Source organism: Artemia franciscana, chromosome 8 (assembly GCF_032884065.1).
Source record: "Artemia franciscana chromosome 8, ASM3288406v1, whole genome shotgun sequence".
In the NCBI taxonomy this organism is placed as follows: Eukaryota; Metazoa; Arthropoda; class Branchiopoda; order Anostraca; family Artemiidae; genus Artemia; species Artemia franciscana.
The window spans coordinates 13,652,764-13,673,083 of NC_088870.1; the positions used below are offsets into that span (position 1 = coordinate 13,652,764).

The 20,320-nt window shown below is 33.8% G+C and overlaps 2 long non-coding RNA genes across 2 annotated transcripts in view; both read left to right on the forward strand.

Moving 5' to 3' along the window:
- Window positions 1–20,320, forward strand: part of LOC136030014 (uncharacterized) — a 56,561-nt gene that overhangs the window by 21,676 nt on the left and 14,565 nt on the right. The gene's annotated exons all lie outside the window — the stretch shown is intronic.
- Window positions 468–20,093, forward strand: LOC136030015 (uncharacterized). The gene is made up of 2 exons (XR_010618168.1): window positions 468–512; window positions 16,190–20,093. It is a non-coding gene; the product is annotated as an uncharacterized LOC136030015 (long non-coding RNA).

Below are 20,320 nucleotides of genomic sequence, written 5' to 3' on the forward strand. Positions count from 1 at the left end.
TCAAGTGAAATTATCACAAAAATGCGAGGAAATTTTGTAAGTTCTTTTAAAAACTCACGTAAACCAATGTGACTGGGGTTTTTAACAGCTAGTCAGGCTTTTTTTTTTAGTGGTTTGTATTTAATAAGTAGGCTTATCATAACTGTTTATATGAAATCTGTGACTGATTATTAATTGACAAAATTTTTTCGAGGAAACTATCAAAATCAATTTTTTACGTTAATTGGCTCGTAATTTACTGCTGCGGAATAGCAAGGTGAAACAACTGTTCCAATATCTGTCTTTGACTCTGTCATCATTATTCTATGGTCGTTAATAATAATCATTATTTTAGATTTATTAAAATTAGTATAAATATTAAAAATGATTCCAAAAATCTTTAAATGGTGGTTTTTTCAAAAATAAAATTATTATTTTTTTAATTTTGTTTCATAAATAATTCTTAATTTTGTTATCTCTCTTTCATCACTTTTGTAGCAGCGTCAGCGGATAAAACTTCTGAAAGAATCAAGGTAATGATTTTGTATATATTAATCCTAATCGTGGTTATAGTCTTTATTTTCGTCTCCTATAAAAGTTTTAATAAATTAAACTCCATTTATCTTTCGAAATATTTTCTCGTCATTCATCATCACACTTAGTTAAATGTCGAGTTTGAACTTCTCCAAAATTTCAACTAGTTTAGAAGCATACTAGATGCTTAAGCCTTGGCTTTTCACCATTGTATTTGGAGTTGACAAATATCTTCAGGGTTGGTCTAACGCTAAAAGAGAATGTGGCAGGCTTTCAGGAATGAAACTAGGACATATAATTCCCATTAACTTGAGGATGTTAACAAGTTCTATGCTTGTGTATCTTCTCTCCTCGTTTCTAGGGCTTAGAAGATGTTCTTGACGACAGGTGTCTTAACTTGGGCCTACTTATATTCGATAAAATTTTTTTTAGGGGCTTCTTGATTTTAGGGGCAGTAGCCTAGTTCGAGTTTGGGGTAAAATTCTAGTTACTTGACCTCTTGCTATCTAAAAAAGTGTTTAGGTTAGGAAAATGAAACTTCCAGGGATGGGTCTACAGACTTAAGTATGTCCTGGGAAGGTGCATAGCAAAAAGTCAATGGATTAGAATTTTACCAATACATTTCCTAAATTTTTTAAAAAAAACATTGATATGGCTCAAAATTCTACTCAAGTAACAGGAATTGCATTTTCAGAACTAAAGGCAGAGAAAAAGCAACTAGTAACTGCAAATTAAGGTAAAATGTTGTTTTGTCAAAATTTCAATAAGTATAGATCTGTCATGTAGGCAAATTTCAGGGCCCTCTAGAGGGAGAATGACTAGTTAGAAACTTTAAAATACCTTCTGGGACATACTTTAGCCTGTAGACCCATCCCTGAAAGTTTCATTTTCCTAACCTAAACCCTTTCCAAGATTGTAAGAAGTCAATTAATTAGAATTTTACTGAGTTTGGTAATTAAAATTTTCAGGACTGATTCCAAGGCCTAAACACAACCTTGTAAGATGATACCAAGCTATTAGGCTACAATCCCATTAATTTGAGGATTTATAGGATCGATATTAATAGCCTAGTGCAAAATTACATCAAATATAAACAACCATTTGATTTTTAAGGCTATTTAAATTTGGGTAAAATTCTAGTTAGGCTACTTTTTGCTATCTAGAGAAGGGATTAATTAGGAACACAAAACTTGCAGTGGGCTAACCCAATGAATCCAGGACCAAAATTATTCTTTTAGAAGGTTTGAAGTTCCTGTTTTGACCTTCTTCCAATTTCTAAGCTATGGGAATCTGTCTAGGCTACTTGACAGGTCTAAACCTATTGAAATTTTGACAAAACAGCATTCTGTCTTAATTTTTACTCATCACTTTCATTTTCTTTAGTTTTAGTTCTGAAAATGCAAATCCTGTTATTTGAGTAGAATTTTAAGCCATATTAATTTTTTTTCTATAAATTTAAGAAATGTATTAAAAGATCCTTGAATCCTTGTAAATTGAGATTCAGCAATGTTGTGAAGCTGAAGACTTTTATTGGGTATAATTCAGTAAATATATGACTGTCCATATTATTGACTTACCAATAAAGTGAAAATACCACTCAATACCTTTCTTTATACTTTTTACAAATGAAATAGGCCAATTCACTTCTATTGGAAAATTTGGTGAATATTGGTGTTACCTGAACAATGGGGTAAAGCTTAGCATATATTAAATACTGCAATGGTTAGTTTACATATTTAATATATGCTATGTTTTACCCCACCCCCACCCCTAATGAGCAAATACATAGCCCAAATTTGTTTCTAAACTGTTATAGATTTGCAATTTCAAATATACAATCAACAAAAATGGAAATGATTGCAATTCTATATGTATAAATACAAGAATATTTGGGCTGGAATAACTCCATAATGGTGAGTTTGTGGTAGTTTTGCAAGAGAAAAGATGTTCAAAAAGTCAAAATGCATCTATTAACAATAGTTTCATGACCAAAAATCCATATTTAAGCACTTTGAGCTCTTAAAAATGACAAACTTTCAAATACATTTCCTAAATTTAGAAAAACATTGATAGGCTATTGCTTAGGCTGTTCTACTCAAATAACAGGAATTGCATTGTCAAAAATAAAGGCAGAGTAAAAGTAACTGGTAACAGAAAATTAAGGTAAAATGTTGTTTTGTCAAAATTTCAATAGGTATCAAATTGTCATGTAGGCAAATTTCAGGGCCCTATATAGGGGGAGGGAGTGGAGGTGGGTACTTCAAAATACCTTCCCAAGATATACTTTAGCTTAGACCCACCCCCAAAAGCTTCATTGTCCTTACCTAACTGCTTTTAGCAAGAAGTCATTAGCTAGAATTTTACCATTTTTAGTAAAATAGCCTCCATGGAACACTAATTCAGTTCAATTCAGTCTTTTTGTCAAGTAAGCTAACTTAAAGAATTGAGGAAGATAATGAATCTTGATAAAACATGGATTCAACTAATATGATTAGGTTTTCTATTTGCCTACATTTTTATTTTGTTTGGGTTCCTCTGACAAAAATGTGATTCATACATTGATATGATCATATATTTAATATACATTGACTGTATATCAAAGCCAAATGGTGTCCAAATGTCCTAGGAAGGTATTTTGAAACAACCACCTCCACTCTTCTCCCTCTAGAGGGCCCTCACATTTGATGACCTTTAAAAGTGTGTGTTATTAAAGTGAAACCTTGCAAAATAGAACTTCTGCTTCATTGAACTACAACAAAATTGTTTTCAGCTTTGTACCTGCTCAACTCTATTTTATAAGGTTTTAAAGATTTCCTAAATTTTGAAAAAAAAACATTCATATGGCTCAAAATTCTACTCCAATAACAGGAATTGCATTTTCAGAACTAAAGCCAGAGAAAAAGCAACTAGTAAATTAAAATTAAGGTAAAATTTTGTTTTGTCAAAATTTCAATAGGTATAGACCTGTCATATAGGCAAATTTCAGGGCCCTCTAGAGGGAGGAGTGGAGGTGGGTACTTTAAAATATCTTCCTGGGACCTTCTTTACCCTGTAGACCCATCCCCGAAAATTTTATTTTCCTAATCTAAACCCTTTCCAAGATAGTGAAAAGTCAATTAACTAGAATTTTACCTTTTTTCTTGTTTTTTTTTAAACAGTGAGATTTCAACAAAACTCAATGAATGTTTTGGATCTATATCTAAGCTGTCTTTAGCAAAATAAATAAATATAAAATTAAATTTACATTAAAATATGTTAAAATTTAAACAAAGAACAATAATGGAAAAGTCCCAACATCTTTACTGAGTAGAGGTTCTGATATTTATAGTAGACCTATTCTAATTTAAGCGAAACGCTTGTGTCTGGCTATCCTTAAAATATCGGCAATATGCACCTATGGTATATACATATTTAGTGGGCTTGAAGTCCAAGACAAATGGGTGAATAATATATTGCCAAAACCTTTCTTGGTACTTGTTCATTATGGTGCCCATGTGTATAGAAGCCAATTAGAACTGGTTTTCATTGAGTTTGTGATCTGTTTTGAATGAAATTTATTAATTCTAATGAAATATCACAAAACAAGATGAAAATATGATACTAAGAGACAAATTTGGGCTATATGTTTGTACTTCAGGGGGGGGGGTTGTAAATTATAGCAGGTCTGCATGCCAGGTGTGTTAAGGTACAAATATTCTGTATATTATAAAGCAAAAAAAAAAAAATAGAATTGTTTTCTAACATCACACTGTCCAAATGCTTTACCCCTCCCCCTGCTTTGAAATTAGCTGAATTATATATTTCCAGTGTATTCCATCACTTGTCTTTGTCCTGTGTCACGGTAGGTTGGAAAAAACTAAAAAAAAAATTGGTTGTAGACTATGTCCCGGAAGGTATTTTAAAGTACCTACCTCCACTCTTTCTAGAGGGTCCTGACCTTTGATGACCTTTAAAAATATGTGTTATAAAATCGAAACCTTGGAAAATAGATCTTGTGCTTGAATGAAGTACAACAAAATTGTTTTCAGCTTCAAAACTTCGCTCAATTCCAATTTACAAGGTCTTGGTATATGCAAATATTAAATTTTGAAAAAAAAACGTTGATATGGTTCAAAATTCTACTCAAATAACAGGAATTGGTACTTCAAAATACTTTTGACATAGTTTAACCTGTAGACACATCCCTGAAAGTTTTGTTTCCCTAACCTAACTCCTTTCTGAGATAGTAAGTTGTCACTAAACTAGACTTTTACCCAAAATATTTTGGTATTTAGAGAGCTAATTGAACAGAAAGAATCATGTTAAGAAAACAATTCTCACTTCTTATTCTATGGAAAGTAAAAACCAGCAGGATCCGATTGAGCAAAATTTTGTGAAATTAAAACACTTGGAACAAGAAAAGTAAAATTCTAGTTTAATGACTTCTTGCTATTTCGGAAAGGGGTTTGGTTAGGAAAACGAAACTTTCAGGGATGGGTCTACAGGCTAAAGTTTGTCCTGGGAAGGTATTTTGACATACCTACCTCCACTCCCTCTCCCTTTAGAGGGTCCTGATCTTTGATGACCTCTAAAAATATGTGTGTTATAAAGTTAATAAAAAAAACTTTGATTGCAAAGAGCGAGGCGTTGCAGAGGGGAGATGTTCTTTCACATACGGAATAATTTATGTTCGTTTTAAGTTTTATTGTTGCTCCTTACATGCAGTTAAAAAAAACTTTTATTTAATTTCGGAACGTTTTTGAATTAATGTATGTTTTGATTTTGGCTCACCACACATGAATGACTACAATGTAATTTGCATATTTTTTTTTGCTAAATGGCTCTCATAGTTGTGAATAGACGATTTGTATAAAAAAAGGGTGGGGAAGAGGCCTAGTTGCCCTCGAATTTTTGGCTACTTAAAAATGCAACTTGATTTTTTTTTTGTATCAATGTTATTGTTAGTAATAAACATACGTGCGTTATGAATTAACTTAAGTTAAGAACTTCTATATTTGTATATTTTTACTACGTGTATGAGCGGGTTCGCCCTGTCGTCAATGCCTCGCTCTTTAGACTATAAGTTTGATTTTTATCCCAAATCTTTAAGAATGACCTCTGAATCACCAAGGCTGTAGAATAAATAGTTGAAAATACTAAAAATATCTTGGCCTAAAGAGCAAGGTATTGTGGAGGAGACGAATCCCCTTGTATACGTAATATTTTGTTTTCGTTTTTAGTTTTACTGCTAGTAAGTTCTGCCAGGGGAAAATTGTTTTTATTCATTTTCAATTTTTTTTTAAATAATGCTAAAAAATCTTGCGCCACCTTCACGCGAATTCTTTTCCCTCGTGATAAATTCCTCTATAAAAAGATCCTCTCATGTAAGCTGAGCAGAACGTCTATCTTGAAATTTTAATCCGGTGACTTTGGGGGTAAAATGTACATGGGTGGGGGCCTAGGTGCCCTGTCATTTTTTGGTCACTTAAAGGGCACAAGAATTACATTTTTCGTTAGAATGAACCCTCTCGCGGGATTCCAGGACCATTGGGTCAATGATCACCCCTGAAAAAAACAAATACACATCCATGATCTGTCTTCTGGCAAAAAGTATAAATTTCCACATATTTGTCATACCTATGATAACATGCACCCATGATATATACATATTTAGTGGGCTTGAAGTCCAAGACAAATGGGTGAATAATATATTGCCAAAACCTTTCTTGGTACTTGTTCATTATGGTGCCTATGTGTATAGAAGCTAATTAGAACTGGTTTTCATTGAGTTTGTGATCTGTGGATGAAATTTATTAATTCTAATGAAATATCACAAAACAAGATGAAAATATGATACTAAGCGACAAATTTGGGCTATATGTTTGTACTTCAGGGGGGGGGGGGGTTGTAAATTATAGCAGGTCTGCATGCCAGGTGTGTTAAGGTACAAATATTCTGTATATTATAAAGTAAAAAAAAAAGAATTGTTTTCTAACATCACACTGTCCAAATGCTTTACCCCTCCCACTGCTTTGAAATTTGCTGAATTATATATTTCCAGTGTATTCCATCACTTGTCTTTTTCCTGTGTCACGCTAGGTTGGAAAAAACTAAAAAAAATTGGTTGTAGACTATGTCCCGGAAGGTATTTTGAAGTACCTACCTCCACTCCCTCTCCCTCTAGAGGGTCCTGACCTTGGATGACCTTTAAAAATGTGTTATAAAATCGAAACCTTGGAAAATAGATCTTGTGCTTGAATGAAGTACAACAAAATTGTTTTCAGCTTCAAAACTTTGCTCAATTCCAATTTACAAGGTCTTGGTATATGCAAATATTAAATTTTGAAAAAAACGTTGATATGGTTCAAAATTCTACTCAAATAACAGGAATTGGTACTTCAAAATACTTAGGACATAGTTTAGCCTGTAGACACATCCCTGAAAGTTTTGTTTCCCTAACCTAACTCCTTTCTGAGATAGCAAGTAGTCACTAAACTAGACTTTTACCCAAAATATTTTAGTATTTCCCTAGAGCTAATTGGACAGAAAGAATCATGTTAAGAAAACAATTGTCACTTCTTATTCTATGGAAAGTAAAAACCAGCAGGATCCAATTCAGCAAAATTTTGTGAAATTAAAACCCTCATATCTTGAAACAAGAAAAGTAAAATTCTAGTTTAATGACTTCTTTGCTATATCGGAAAGGGGTTTGGTTAGGAAAACGAAACTTTCAGGGATGGGTCTGCAGGCTAAAGTTTGTCCTGGGAAGGTATTTTGACGTACCTACCTCCACTCCCTCTCCCTCTAGAGGGTCCTGACCTTTGATGACCTCGAAAAATATATGTGTTATAAAAGTGAAACCTTTCAAAACAGATCTTCTGCTTGAATGAAGTACAACAAAGTTGTTTTCAGCTTCACAACTTTGGTTTTAAAGATATGTAAATACATTTCCTAAATTAAAAAGAAAATCCAATGATATGGCTCAGAATTCTTCTCAAATAACAGGAATTGCATTTTCAGAACTAAAGGTAGAGAAAAAGCAACTGGTAACTGAAAATTAAGGTAAAATGTTTTGTCAAAATTTCAATAGGTCTGGGACCTTCACAATTTCAATAGGTCTGGGACCTGTCATGTAGGTAAATTTCAGGGCACTTCAAAATACCTCATGGGATATACTTGAGCCTGTAGACCCATCTCTGAAAGTTTCATTTTCGTAACCTAACCCCTTTGCGAGATAGCGAGATGTCACTAAACTAGAATTTAGATCCTCCCTTAAGAAACATTATTTCATGTATAGGTCTATTTAAAAATTCAGAGAGGGCTAGGCCTTTGTCAAGCATTTTGTCATTGATATTCCATAATAAGAGACTTAAGGCTCATGCCATTTTGCTGACTTAACTTTACCTAAAAGTCCTTAAAGGGGAACTGGACATTTGAAGCTATAACTTGGATGTTCCTGTGATTTGCACTATGTACATCTCTTGAGCCCTTAACAAGGAGATGTTTTGGACCTTGAATGACCATGGTCACTGCAAACTGTGCAAATAGCTTCATTTTTATAGCTTCTGGATTGATGCCCATAAGCTTGACACTTGAAACATCTCACTGGGAGGGTGAGATATTCAGCTACTTTGGAGGATTATTATGGCATTCTTAAGGTCAACTTTGGTTTCAAACTTTAATCAAATCAAGTGGGTGTTGTCAATCTGTTTTGAACTGACACATTGTGGAATCAGTGCACCAAGTTCATCATTTATATTGTTGGGAACAAATTGAGCAATACCGAGGTGAAATAGGTTCCTGATTATTACAGTAATAGATATATTGCTGTTACGAAAGACCCTGGCAAAAGTTTCTGCATTGGCCTTGCTAGCTGTAACGATTTGCCAATTATCTCTTCTGTCCTGAACTTTGACAATTTTTTTTTGCAAAAAGTGTCCTCAAATCTGACTGTTAGGTCAGAGGGCAAATTCTTGAGTACCATTACTCATGAGCTGTAGGAACAATCAAGGGGGTGGGAGACATAGCTCAGAGGGGAGATGTTCTTTCATATACGGAATAATTTATGGTCGTTTTAAGTTTTAATGTTGCTCCTTACATGCAGTTAAAAAAACTTATTTAATTTCGGAACGTTTTTGAATTAATGTATGTTTTGATTTTGGCTCACCACACATGAATGACTACAATGTAATTTGCATATTTTTTTTTTGCTAAATGGCTCTCATAGTTGTGAATAGACGATTTGTATAAAAAAAGGGTGGGGAAGAGGCCTAGTTGCCCTCGAATTTTTGGCTACTTAAAAATGCAACTTGATTTTTTTTTGTATCAATGTTTTTGTTAGTAATAAATATACGTGCCTTACGAATTAACTTACGTTAAGAACTTCTATATTTGTATATCTCACCAAGAAAAATATTAGTAAAATTGAATCTTTGTACTTAATAAGTCGATTAGTCTCAAGGGAATTGATCCTCAAATATCTTATCAAAAACTGGGCATCATATCAAAAATTGTAAAAGTGACTAGTTTCCAATCTTTTCTGAGCCTTTCTTTTCTAGCCTAAAAGAAAATTATATAGGAAAACGTGAGAAGTTTAAATAGCTAACAGTTTTAGCTTTTGTATTAGGCTTAAATTTAGAAGAGAATAGCCATACTTGGGACAGTCCTAAAAAGCAACCTTGTCATCTTGCAAAACAATCTCAAAGAAATTGGACAACAACACCTTAGCAATAGATGACATCTGCAAAAGTTTCAAAGTCACCATTTCGTCGTAGTGGATGGGCCCTCAATTTTAGGTACACTCTCAAAAATATTTTGTGAACTTCTTTGAAATGTTTAGGGAGATATATGTTTTGAAGTGGCCATTTTCTTATCTTCCTTGTGAAAAAAAAACTAAATAAAAACAACAAGTTTTTTTTTTAAATGCAAGTAAGGAGCGACGTTGAAACTTAAAACGAACAGAAATTATTCTGTATATGAAAGGGGTTCTCCCCTCCGAATCGCCTCGCTCCTTATGCTAAAGTTAGACTCTGTCACAACTCTACTTTTTAAAACAATAAAAAAAAAACTTTGATTGCAAAGAGCGAGGCGTTGCAGAGGGGAGATGTTCTTTCATATACGAAATAATTTATGTTCGTTTTAAGTTTTAACGTTGCTCCTTACATGCAGTTAAAAAAAACTTATTTAATTTCGGAATGTTTTTGAATTAATGTATGTTTTGATTTTGGCTCACCACACATGAATGACTACAATGTAATTTGCATATTTTTTTTTTGCTAAATGGCTCTCATAGTTGTGAATAGACGATTTGTATAAAAAAAAAGGGTGGGGAAGAGGCCTAGTTGCCCTCCAATTTTTGCTACTTAAAAATGCAACTTGATTTTTTTGTATCAATGTTTTTGTTAGTAATAAACATACGTATCTTACGAATTAACTTACGTTAAGAACTTCTATATTTGTATATTTTTACTACGTGTATGAGGGGGTTCGCCCTGTCGTCAATGCCTCGCTCTTTAGACTATAAGTTTGATTTTTATCCCAAATCTTTAAGAATGACCTCTGAATCACCAAGGCTGTAGAATAAATAGTTGAAAATACTAAAAATATCTTGGCCTAAAGAGCAAGGTATTGTGGAGGAGACGAATCCCCTTATATACGTAATATTTTGTTTTCGTTTTTAGTTTTAATGCTACTAAGTTTTGCCAGGGGAAAATTGTTTTTATTCATTTTCCAATTTTTTTAAATAATGCTAAAAAATCTTGCACCCCCTTCACGTGAATCCTTTCCCGTGACTTTGGGGGGGAGGGAATGGGAGGGGGCCTAGGTGCCCTCCCATTTTTTGGTCATTTAAAGGGCACAAGAACTTACAATTTCCGTTAGAATAAACCCTCTTGCGACATTTCAGGACCATTGGGTCAATATGATCACCCCTGAAAAAAACAAATACACATCCATGATCTGTCTTCTGGCAAAAAGTATAAAATTCCACATATTTGTATATAGGAGCTTGAAACTTCTACAGTAGGGTTCTCTGATACGCTGAATCTGATAGCGTGATCAGATTCAAGACAATAGGCCTAGTCACTTCTATTGGAAAATTCAGTGAATGTTGGTGTTACCTGAACAGTTGTTTTGGTCATGAAACTATTGTTAATAGATGCATTTTGACTCTTTGAACATCTCTTCTCTTGCAAAACTAGCCTTCTGTGAACTCACCATTATGGAGTTATTATATATTTGCACATTAGGGGGGGGGGTAAAGTATAGCATATATTAAATAAAGCAATGGTTAGTTTACATATTTAATATATGCTATGTTTTACCCCCACCCCCTTAATGTGTTAACACAAAGCCCAAATTTGTTTCTAAACTAATATAGATTTGAAATTTCAAATATACAATCAACAAAAATGGAAGTGATTGCAATTCTATATGTATAAATACAAGAATATTTGGGCTAGAATAACTCCATAATTCTGTGTGTTTCTATCCCATGTTGTGTTGCCTCGATTCGGGTGGGGTATGCGAAATTAATGTTTCGTCTCCAGTTCAACCGGTTGCCACCTCAGTGGAAACCGTTAAAAAGATGACGATAACGCGAAAACAGCCGTGATCTCTTTGCTATTGGAGCCGGGGGTAAGTTCTTGTAAAGGCTACTTTAAAATTAGTTGAGAGGTGTGGTAAGTGATTCGAAGAACTTGGTAACTATGTCGAAAAATAACGTAAAGTATGGACTTTCTAAAAATAAATTGCATTTTTTGAAATTATCTTTCGTTGTGTACTATGGTTCAAACGGACCTTAATTAAAAAACACGCCTTGTATATCTACCGGATCTCTTTGGTTGGTAGATCTATTTTTGGTGGGGGGGGGCGAGTGTGCCTAAAGCCTCAAAAGTTCTTTTTAAGGAAAAATATTCGAACTCCATGAACCTTCAGATATATCTAAGAAGAAGCTTTGGGGGAGGGGGTAGAAATTAATCTCTATAATCTACCTTCATTCTGGGGAACATTCTCGGATTAGGCCGGTAAAATGAGCGATGCGGGATGACACCTCCTTTTTACTATTTTTTTTTTAAATTCATTTGCTTATCAATACAAAAGTTAGAAAATCGGAATGGGTATCATGAGTACTACTAGGCAATTTCTTGGGGGGGGGGGGAGTGCTGCCCCTTCAGAAATTTTTACCAGAAATTTCAGGTAAAATTAAGCCTTCTGATGAGCTTGGAAAATTTTTTGCATGTCGACCAATACTCCATGTCGTGCAGGTATCCATCTCCTGATTCTCTGCCTTTGACCGGGAGTGAAATGCGCAGTTGGGGTCAAATCATCCGACACTTCTCATGTTTTCCCCCCAGATTTCTCCAGGTTCTCATACAGAACTGGGTTGTCTCTGGCTCGTTTTTATTATTGCTATTTGACTAGCCGTCTCATAGCTGTACTCAAAATGTGGATCTGCTCTCTAGGGCTATAGTGAGAGAAAAGCTGAGATCGCTAGGACATGTTCTGTAGATGAAGGATGACAGATTGCCAAAGATTGTCCTTGTCGGCCTACCATCTAGGGCTAAATGAAAATCAGGTTGTCTTCAAATGGGATTGGGTGATGTGAGGTCGTAGGAAAGATTTAGGGCAAATGGAACTTCTTGGGAGGGTCTAAAGAAAGAATCTTTAATTAGATTGGGATGGAGGAGAATCGTGCGTAACCGTGTTGGCCTCAGACGGTTTGGTTTTGCGAGGAGTTGTCAATGGTAGTAGTGTTCTTAGAAAATTCAAAAGAACACATTACGTAGAGTGAAAGACTTACCAAAATGCTGTACAAGCGATAATGGAAGTGGCTTTTCGTTTCAACTAATAAATGTCCCCCCCCCCAAGAAACTTGGATTGAGTCGTGTTTTTAACGTCCTCTTTTAAAGTCAAATCTTTAAAATGTTTCACTTCCGTTTGGCGGATCTAGCAGGAATTTTAATATAGCCTAAAGCATAAAATCGCGAAGAAAGGACAATAAACAGCCAGTGAAAAGTTACGCAAATATTTTGGTCAAGACTTCTGTTTGACCGTCTTCAGTGCAAATAAAACTGATAAAAATATAAAAAAAAAAAAACCTTAAAACAAAACACTACACTAAAATAGAATGACCCTTTCTTAGTAACGGTGAAAGGGTAACAGAAAAAATAACAAGTTTATATGGCATTTCTCAATTTCATCTTACGTAAAGCACTCTTAGAGGCTAATCGCCTTCCAGTTAGATAATTATCAGAGATTCTATTTGATTGCACAGCATTATTTTGTGAATGTCTGAAAACAATCACAATTAATAATTTCATCATAAATGGGACTTAAGTTTATCCGGTGTCATTATTGAGAGTTACCTTTCGGTGTATGTGCTTTTTATGTCAACTGCCTCCCTAAAAATTTGCATGAGATCTTTAACGGTGGCAATAATAGAGGTCTTGCAAAATAAAATGAAGTGGTGTGGATAGCCTTTAGCGTAGCCCCAAGCCCTTGTCGATTAAGGACCTATGTTCCGATAACCTCTCCCCTATTTGCTGTTAGGTTCTTCCACTATAAAAACGGCCAAAAGAACAGGGAATTCTATAAACACTACTACTCAGAATGGGGCTGGTTATATCTTTGCTGCTTTTGAAAAAGCTCTGTATCATATTTGTATTTTTAAAGGTGAGCATTAAGTTGATGTTTTTAAGGATTCTTTTCAGTTTTTCCATCAATTTTGGAATATAGGGTAGAACAACGAAAAGCTCCTTATAATCCACCAACAGTAAAAATTACTACTATTATTTTTAAGAAAATGGAAAGGAAAAAAAACACACTTAGACCGAGCGTAAATGGAGTACCTCTTCAGGTTGTTTCAACAACAGTAAAGGTTACAACTGTTATTTTTAAGAAAGTGAAGAGGAAACGAAAAAACACAGTTAGACCGAGCGTAAATAGAACATCTCTTCGTAGTTGCTCCAACAGCAGTAAAAATTATAACTGTTATTTTTAAGGAAGTTAAGAGGAAACAAAAAACACAGTTAGACTGAGCGTAAATGGAGAACCTCTTCAAGTTGTTTTAATAACAGTAAAGGGTTACAACTGTTATTTATAAGAAATAGAAGAGGAAACGTAAAAATAGTTATAACTTATAAAAAGTTATAAAACGATATATATATAAATCGATATATAACGATATATATAGTTATAAAAAGACAAGTGATGGAATACACTGGGAATATACAATTGAGCTAATTTCAAAGCAGGGGGAGGGATAAAGCATTTGGACAGTGTGATGTTAGAAAACAATTCTATTTTTTTTACTTTATAATATACAGAATAATTGTACCTTAACACACTTGGCATGCAGACCTGCTATACTTTACTACCTCCTTCCTGAAGTACCAACATATAGCCCAAATTTGTCTCTATAAAGTATCATATTTTCATCTTGTTTTGTGATATTTCATTAGAATTAATAAATTTCATTCAATACAGATCACAAACTCAACGAAAACCAGTTCTAATTAGCTTCTATACACATAGACTCCATAATGAACCACTACTAAGAAAGGTTTTGGCAACATTTTTATTCACCCATTTGTCTTGGACTTCAAGCCCACTAAATATGTATATATCATAGGTGCATATTGCCGATATTTTAAGGATAGCCAGAGACAAGCTTTTCGCTTAAATTAAAATAGGCCTACTATAAACATCTGAACCTAGTCTACTCAGTAAAGATGTTGGGACTTTTCCATTATTGTTCTTTGTTTAAATTTTAACATATTTTAATGTAAATTTAATATTATATTTATTTGTTTTGCTGAAGACAGCTTAGATATAGATCCAAAATATTTTTTGTTGAAATCTCACTGTTTAAAAAAACAAGAAAAAGGTAAAATTCTAGTTAATTGACTTCTCGCTATCTCGGAAAGGGTTTAGATTAGGTAAATGAAACTTTCAGGGATGGGTCTACCTGCTAAAGTATGTCCCAGGAAGATATTTTAAATTACCCACCTCCACTTCTCCCTCCAGAGGGCCCTGAAATTTGTCTATATGACAAGTCTATACCTATTGAAATTTTGACAAAACAACATTTTACCTTAATTTTCATTTACTAGTTGCTTTATCTCTGCCTTTAGTTCTGAAAATGCAATTCCTGTTATTGGAGTAGAATTTTGAGCCATATCAATGTTTTTTTTCTTCAAAATTTAGGAAATGTATTTGCATATCTTTAAAAACTTATAAAATGGAATTGAGCAGGTACAAATCTGAAAACAATTTTGTTTAGTTAAATTAAGCAGAAGATCTATTTTGTAAGGTTTCACTTTTCTAACACACATTTTTAAAGATCATCAAAGGTGAGGGCCCTCTAGAGGGAGAAAGAGTGGAGGTAGTTGCTTCAAAATACCTTCCTGGAACATACTTTAGTCTGTAGATTCATCCCTGAAAGTTTCATTTTCCTAACCTAAACTCTTTCTGAGATACCAGGAATTCAATTAACTAGAATTTTACCAAAAATAAAACCAAACCAGACATAGCATTTACAAAATAATATGAGTGACTTGCAGATTAACATATGGTAAATGATTTATTCTAATTCAGAATTTTTAATTCTGAATTTGGTTTTGAGATTACAGTCAGTGTATTAAGTCTATATGAATCGCATTTTTGTCACAGGAACCCAAACAAAATAGAAATGTAGGCAAATAGAAAACCTAATCATATTAGTTAAATTTGTGTTTTATCAAGGTTCATTATCTTCCTTCAATTCTTTAAGTTAGCTTACTTGACAAAAAGACTGAATTGAACTGAATTAGTGTTACATGGAGGCTATTTTACTAAAGATGGTAAAATTCTAGCTAATGAATTCTTGCTAAAAAGCAGTTAGGTTAGGAAAATGAAACTTTTGGGGATGGGTCTACAGGCTAAAGTTTATCTTGGGAAGGTATTTTGAAGTACCCACCTCTACTACCTCCCCCTCTATAGGGCCCTGAAATTTGCCTATGACATATCAATACCTATTGAAATTTTGACTAAACAACATTTTTACCTTAATTTTCTGTTACCAGTTACTTTGACTCTGCCTTTAATTCTGACAATGCAATTCCTGTTATTTGCATAGAATAGCCAAAGCAATAGCCTATCAATGTTTTTCTAAATTTAGGAAATGCATTTGAAAGTTTGTCATTTTTAAGATCTCAAAAAGTGCTTAAATATGAATTTTTGGTCCATGTTGGTATTAACTGAACAATTGTTTTGGGTCATGAAACTATTTTTAATAGATTCATTTTGACTTTTTGGACATCTTTTCTCTTGCAAAACTACCACAAACTCACCATTATGGAGTTATTCCAGCCCAAATATTCTTGTATTTATACATATAGAATTGCAATCATTTCCATTTTTGTTGATTGTATATTTGAATTTTCTTATTCGTCAAAAGTGATTGGAAACCAACCAGTCTATATCCTAAAACTGTTTTTCATATCGAGTCCCTTTGTTGCCCCTTAGGAGATCTGATTGACATTTTGAAGTACCTATTTTGTACTTTATTTTTGGCTGCTCCGTTTTGTGTGTGGAGGGAATTTTTTGCCAGTGGAGGGGTATATGTCTAGACCCATTTTTCATAACCAAACTAAATTGTATAGTTTCTGTCGTAAACATTTTGTATCCTAAAAATTTAATATAATTATCTTTATTTCAGATGGATCTTCCGCCAGATTGAATGATTGAGAGCGGTTAATCTTTCAACGGTAGATGCTAAAAACAACGAAAAACCATTTGTTATTGTTGTTGCCTGTTCAATGTTGTATAATCATCGTTATAATATAATTCCACTTCAAAGTATGATTGAGAGGAAATTGATTAAGGCGATTGTATTCATACCGTGGCATGTTCTTGATGAGGTTGAAGATCACGGAAAAGAAAATCCCTTTACCCGAAAAATTATAAATTATATAATGGAGGTGCTGGAAAACAAGAAGACAGGGATGTTTTTTCAGACAGCCGAAGAGGCAGAAAAATCCAAGAGTTTATTTGCGTCACATTTTGATGAAACCCTGTATAAAAACCCCAGTGTTTATAAAACCCTGAACTGTTGTATTCATTGGAAACAGAGGATATGATGTCGCTCTTTTTACTAATGATAATGAGCTCTTGAATAAAGCTCAAATTTTTTCGTTAAAACCCCTTTCAAGGATATGTGATAATGGGCCAAAAAATATTTGATCTAGTAATGACACCGACAAGACTGTCTTCATTTAATATGGAAAATAAAACAGAAGACAAAACAAGTGCATCATTTTTATCCCTTTTTGAAACAGTTATGAAAACTATTTTCAAAATTTGTTGTTCTTATTCTGAAACTGTTGGACTTAAATATGGGAATGAAAAACTCTCTCCTAGTGCCTATATCAGAAACAAGGAAGAAAATTCCGTCCATAGCACTTAAGACTGAAGAACTTGCTAAGATCATTACTAAATTAGAAATATATGATGAATTCAGTGCTGCCGAGTTCTTAATATTTCTTTTTGCCTTGATTATTTGTAGTAAATCAATCCAGAAGGTGCTGAGAAACTGTCTCTACAGTGTTTGTGTTTGGTTGATGGGACGATTTGCTCGATGGGACGTCAACTATTGGTAGATGGGGAGAAGAATTTGAAAGTGTTGTTTTGTCCTCAATGAAATATGGTTTCAATTAGAATGGCATCTCGATGCAGTATTGATGCCTTTTTAAGCAATTTATAACTTGAAAGAGTGTAGTTAATGTAATTCTTGTTTTACAGGGGTAAGAGGGTAAAACCGCTCAAGTCGTCCTTGAAGACTAATCAGTGATCTACGGAAATTTAGGGGCGTGGGACGAATGTATTTTGTCATATCTGTGGGGTGGTAAATTCTTCGTTGTTATTTTTAATGAAAACACTAAAAAGAGATTTTTCAATAAAAATATCCCCAAAAAAGGTAGGCTATACTGTAGTCCAAAATAGTGATGGGAGGGGGATGAAAAATCTAGGAGAAACAGGATGTCTTCATCACTGATTCTGTCGAAAATGTATCCGAAGTGCTATCCAAGACTTGATATTTTGCTAGTTGTAATAGTTTGTTTTGTTTTTTGACATAAGCAATGTTTAATTGTTGTAAATTTTGTATAAGCCAATTATTGCGAGAAAACACTGTTTGGTGATGTTTAAGCTTGTGGCGTAATTTCGTCAAAATCCTTCGGGAGAGGGGCAAAGCTAAATCCACGAGGGGGGGGATCTGGAGTCAACTTTCCAGTATCAAGTGTAAGTGACTGTAAAAACTGAAAAATAGGACATTTTTTCATGAAAAAATAAAACTGAAAAATTTATAAGAAATATTAAGAACTCAGCAGCACTAAATTCATCATTTATTTCTAATTCAGTAACGATCTTAGTAAGTTCTTCAGTCTTAAGTGCTATGGACGAAATTTTCTTCTTTGTTTCTGATATAGGCACTGGGACAGTTTTTCATTCCCATATTTAAGTCCAACAGTTTCAGAATAAGAACCACAAATTTTGAAAATAGTTTTCATAACTGTTTCAAAAAGGGACAAAAATGATGCACTTGTTTTCTCTTCTGTTTTATTTTGCATGTTAAATGAAGACAGTCTTGTCGGTGTCATTGCTAGATCAAATATTTTTTGGCCCATATCACATATCCTTGAAAAGGCTTTCAACGAAAAAAATTTGAGCTTTATTCAAGAGCTCATTATCATCTGTGAAAAGAGCGACATCATATCCTCTTTGTTTCCAATGAAGACAACAGTTCAGGGTTTTATAAACACTGGGGTTTTTATACAGGGTTTCATCGAAATGTGACGCAAATAAACTCTTGGATTTTTCTGCCTCTTCGGCTGTCTGAAAAAACATCCCTGTCTTCTTGTTTTCCAGCACCTCCATTATATAATTTATAATTTTTCGGGTAAAGGGATTTTCTTTTCCGTGATCTTCAACCTCATCAAGAACATGCCACGGTATGAATATAATCGCCTTAATCAATTTCCTCTCAATCATACTTTGAAGTGGAATTATATTATAACGATGATTATACAACATTGAACAGGTAACAACAATAACAAATGGTTTTTCGTTGTTTTTAGCATCTATCGTTGAAAGATTAACCATTTTCTCAATCATCCGATCTGGCGGAAGATCCATCTGAAATAAAGATAATTATATTAAATTTTTAGGATACAAAATGATCAAACCAAGGGTCTTAGAAGATTTTGAGATTGATTCTTTCTTTCCCCAATAGATATACTAATGAAACTCTGGGATAGCTATTTGATTCATCATAATTGAAAGGACCAATAGAAATACCTCTGGGGATGACAAGACCCCCCACAGTCCTTAGGGAGAGGGCTGTTAGTTTTTGCAATTTGTCCATTGCTTAAAGATAGTATTTGTTACCTAGTCCTGACCTAGCCCTCTAAAACCGTGGCTTTAATATACCTATGAAAACTATTATATTCACCATTTAATCCGTCATCACGCTTGTCTGTAGTTTTTTTTGGGGGGTGGGGCTGGGATGGCTCCAACCTCCCTTGCGCCAGGACAAAATCTTGGTCCAAATTGTTTGTTTCCAATTCTTTAATTTGATCTACTTACTTTTTACTTGATCTTCAATTTGAAATAGCTTAAATTTGGTATACTTACTTCAATTTTCAAGAAATGGCGATGAACATATGAAAAAACTTAAAATTTCGGATTTAATTTGCTTATGCTTAGCCTACTGTCAACTATGCCATCTACTTTGTATAGCAGAAAATAAATTTCAAAATCGCAAAATAATTATTTGAAATTTTGCACCCCAAAAAATTTCTGTGCTCGATGTAAATGGCCTCGACTGGCAGTGGTAAGCCATTAGCATAGCCGTTGGACAATGGGGGTATCTCTCTCCTGAAAACAGCAAAACAAGTGAATTATTGGAATTTTGGAAAAATCATAAGCCTTTTGAACTAGTTTTGTTGTCAGCTCATCCTTCCACAACTTCAGCCTACTTTCCTGCCATACATCATAACTGTATGAGACTTATTACACACTAAAATCAGGCATCCCTTATTGTCTTAATTTTGTGATCCAGTTAAATGATATTTAAAAAAAGGATGTAATAGTTTTGTCGCTAGCGATTTAAAAGATTTCAGACTGAATTGCATCCTGCTGAAATGAAAAATGTCCGACAATCGTGGATGTCCCCCATCCCTAAATAGCGTCTCTAGTTTGTTATTTTTTAAGGGTGTATTGTTTGTAAGCGATTTGAAATGTAGTTCCTATAAGTTTATGTGAGTTCATAATATGTGCTTCTGAATTTTATTTGAAATTCATCTTAGTCGGCATTATATTCGACTTTTGAAATTTAGTTTTGCTGTGTCCTCTTACTTTGTTTAATATATCTTTTTCATTCTTCCTTTGATGTATCTCAAGAATTGATAATCTGTGTTTAGGCCCTTATGCAGTGACGTAACTAAAGTTTCTCAAATCTGAGATGGTCTGCAGATAATTTGAAAACTACATGTGTCGGTCGGAGTCAGGACAATTCCCTAGTTTCGAGTAATTCACAGGAGTAAAATAAATTCAAGTTCATTGATCTTTGGAAATAACTTCTAATTTGAAACCCAAGATATTCACGGTTTAGGCATATATATATTTACCACAGCTATAAACCACACCATTAACGATAAAATATTCACTGTTTAACACGGTAAGACCTATTCATAATGAGGTTTAGCCTAACGCCAATATTCAGCCAGCGCGGTGCCATTAACTATTTTGGGACAAAATTTTGTCAAATTTTATTTTAAATTGTAAGGATCTT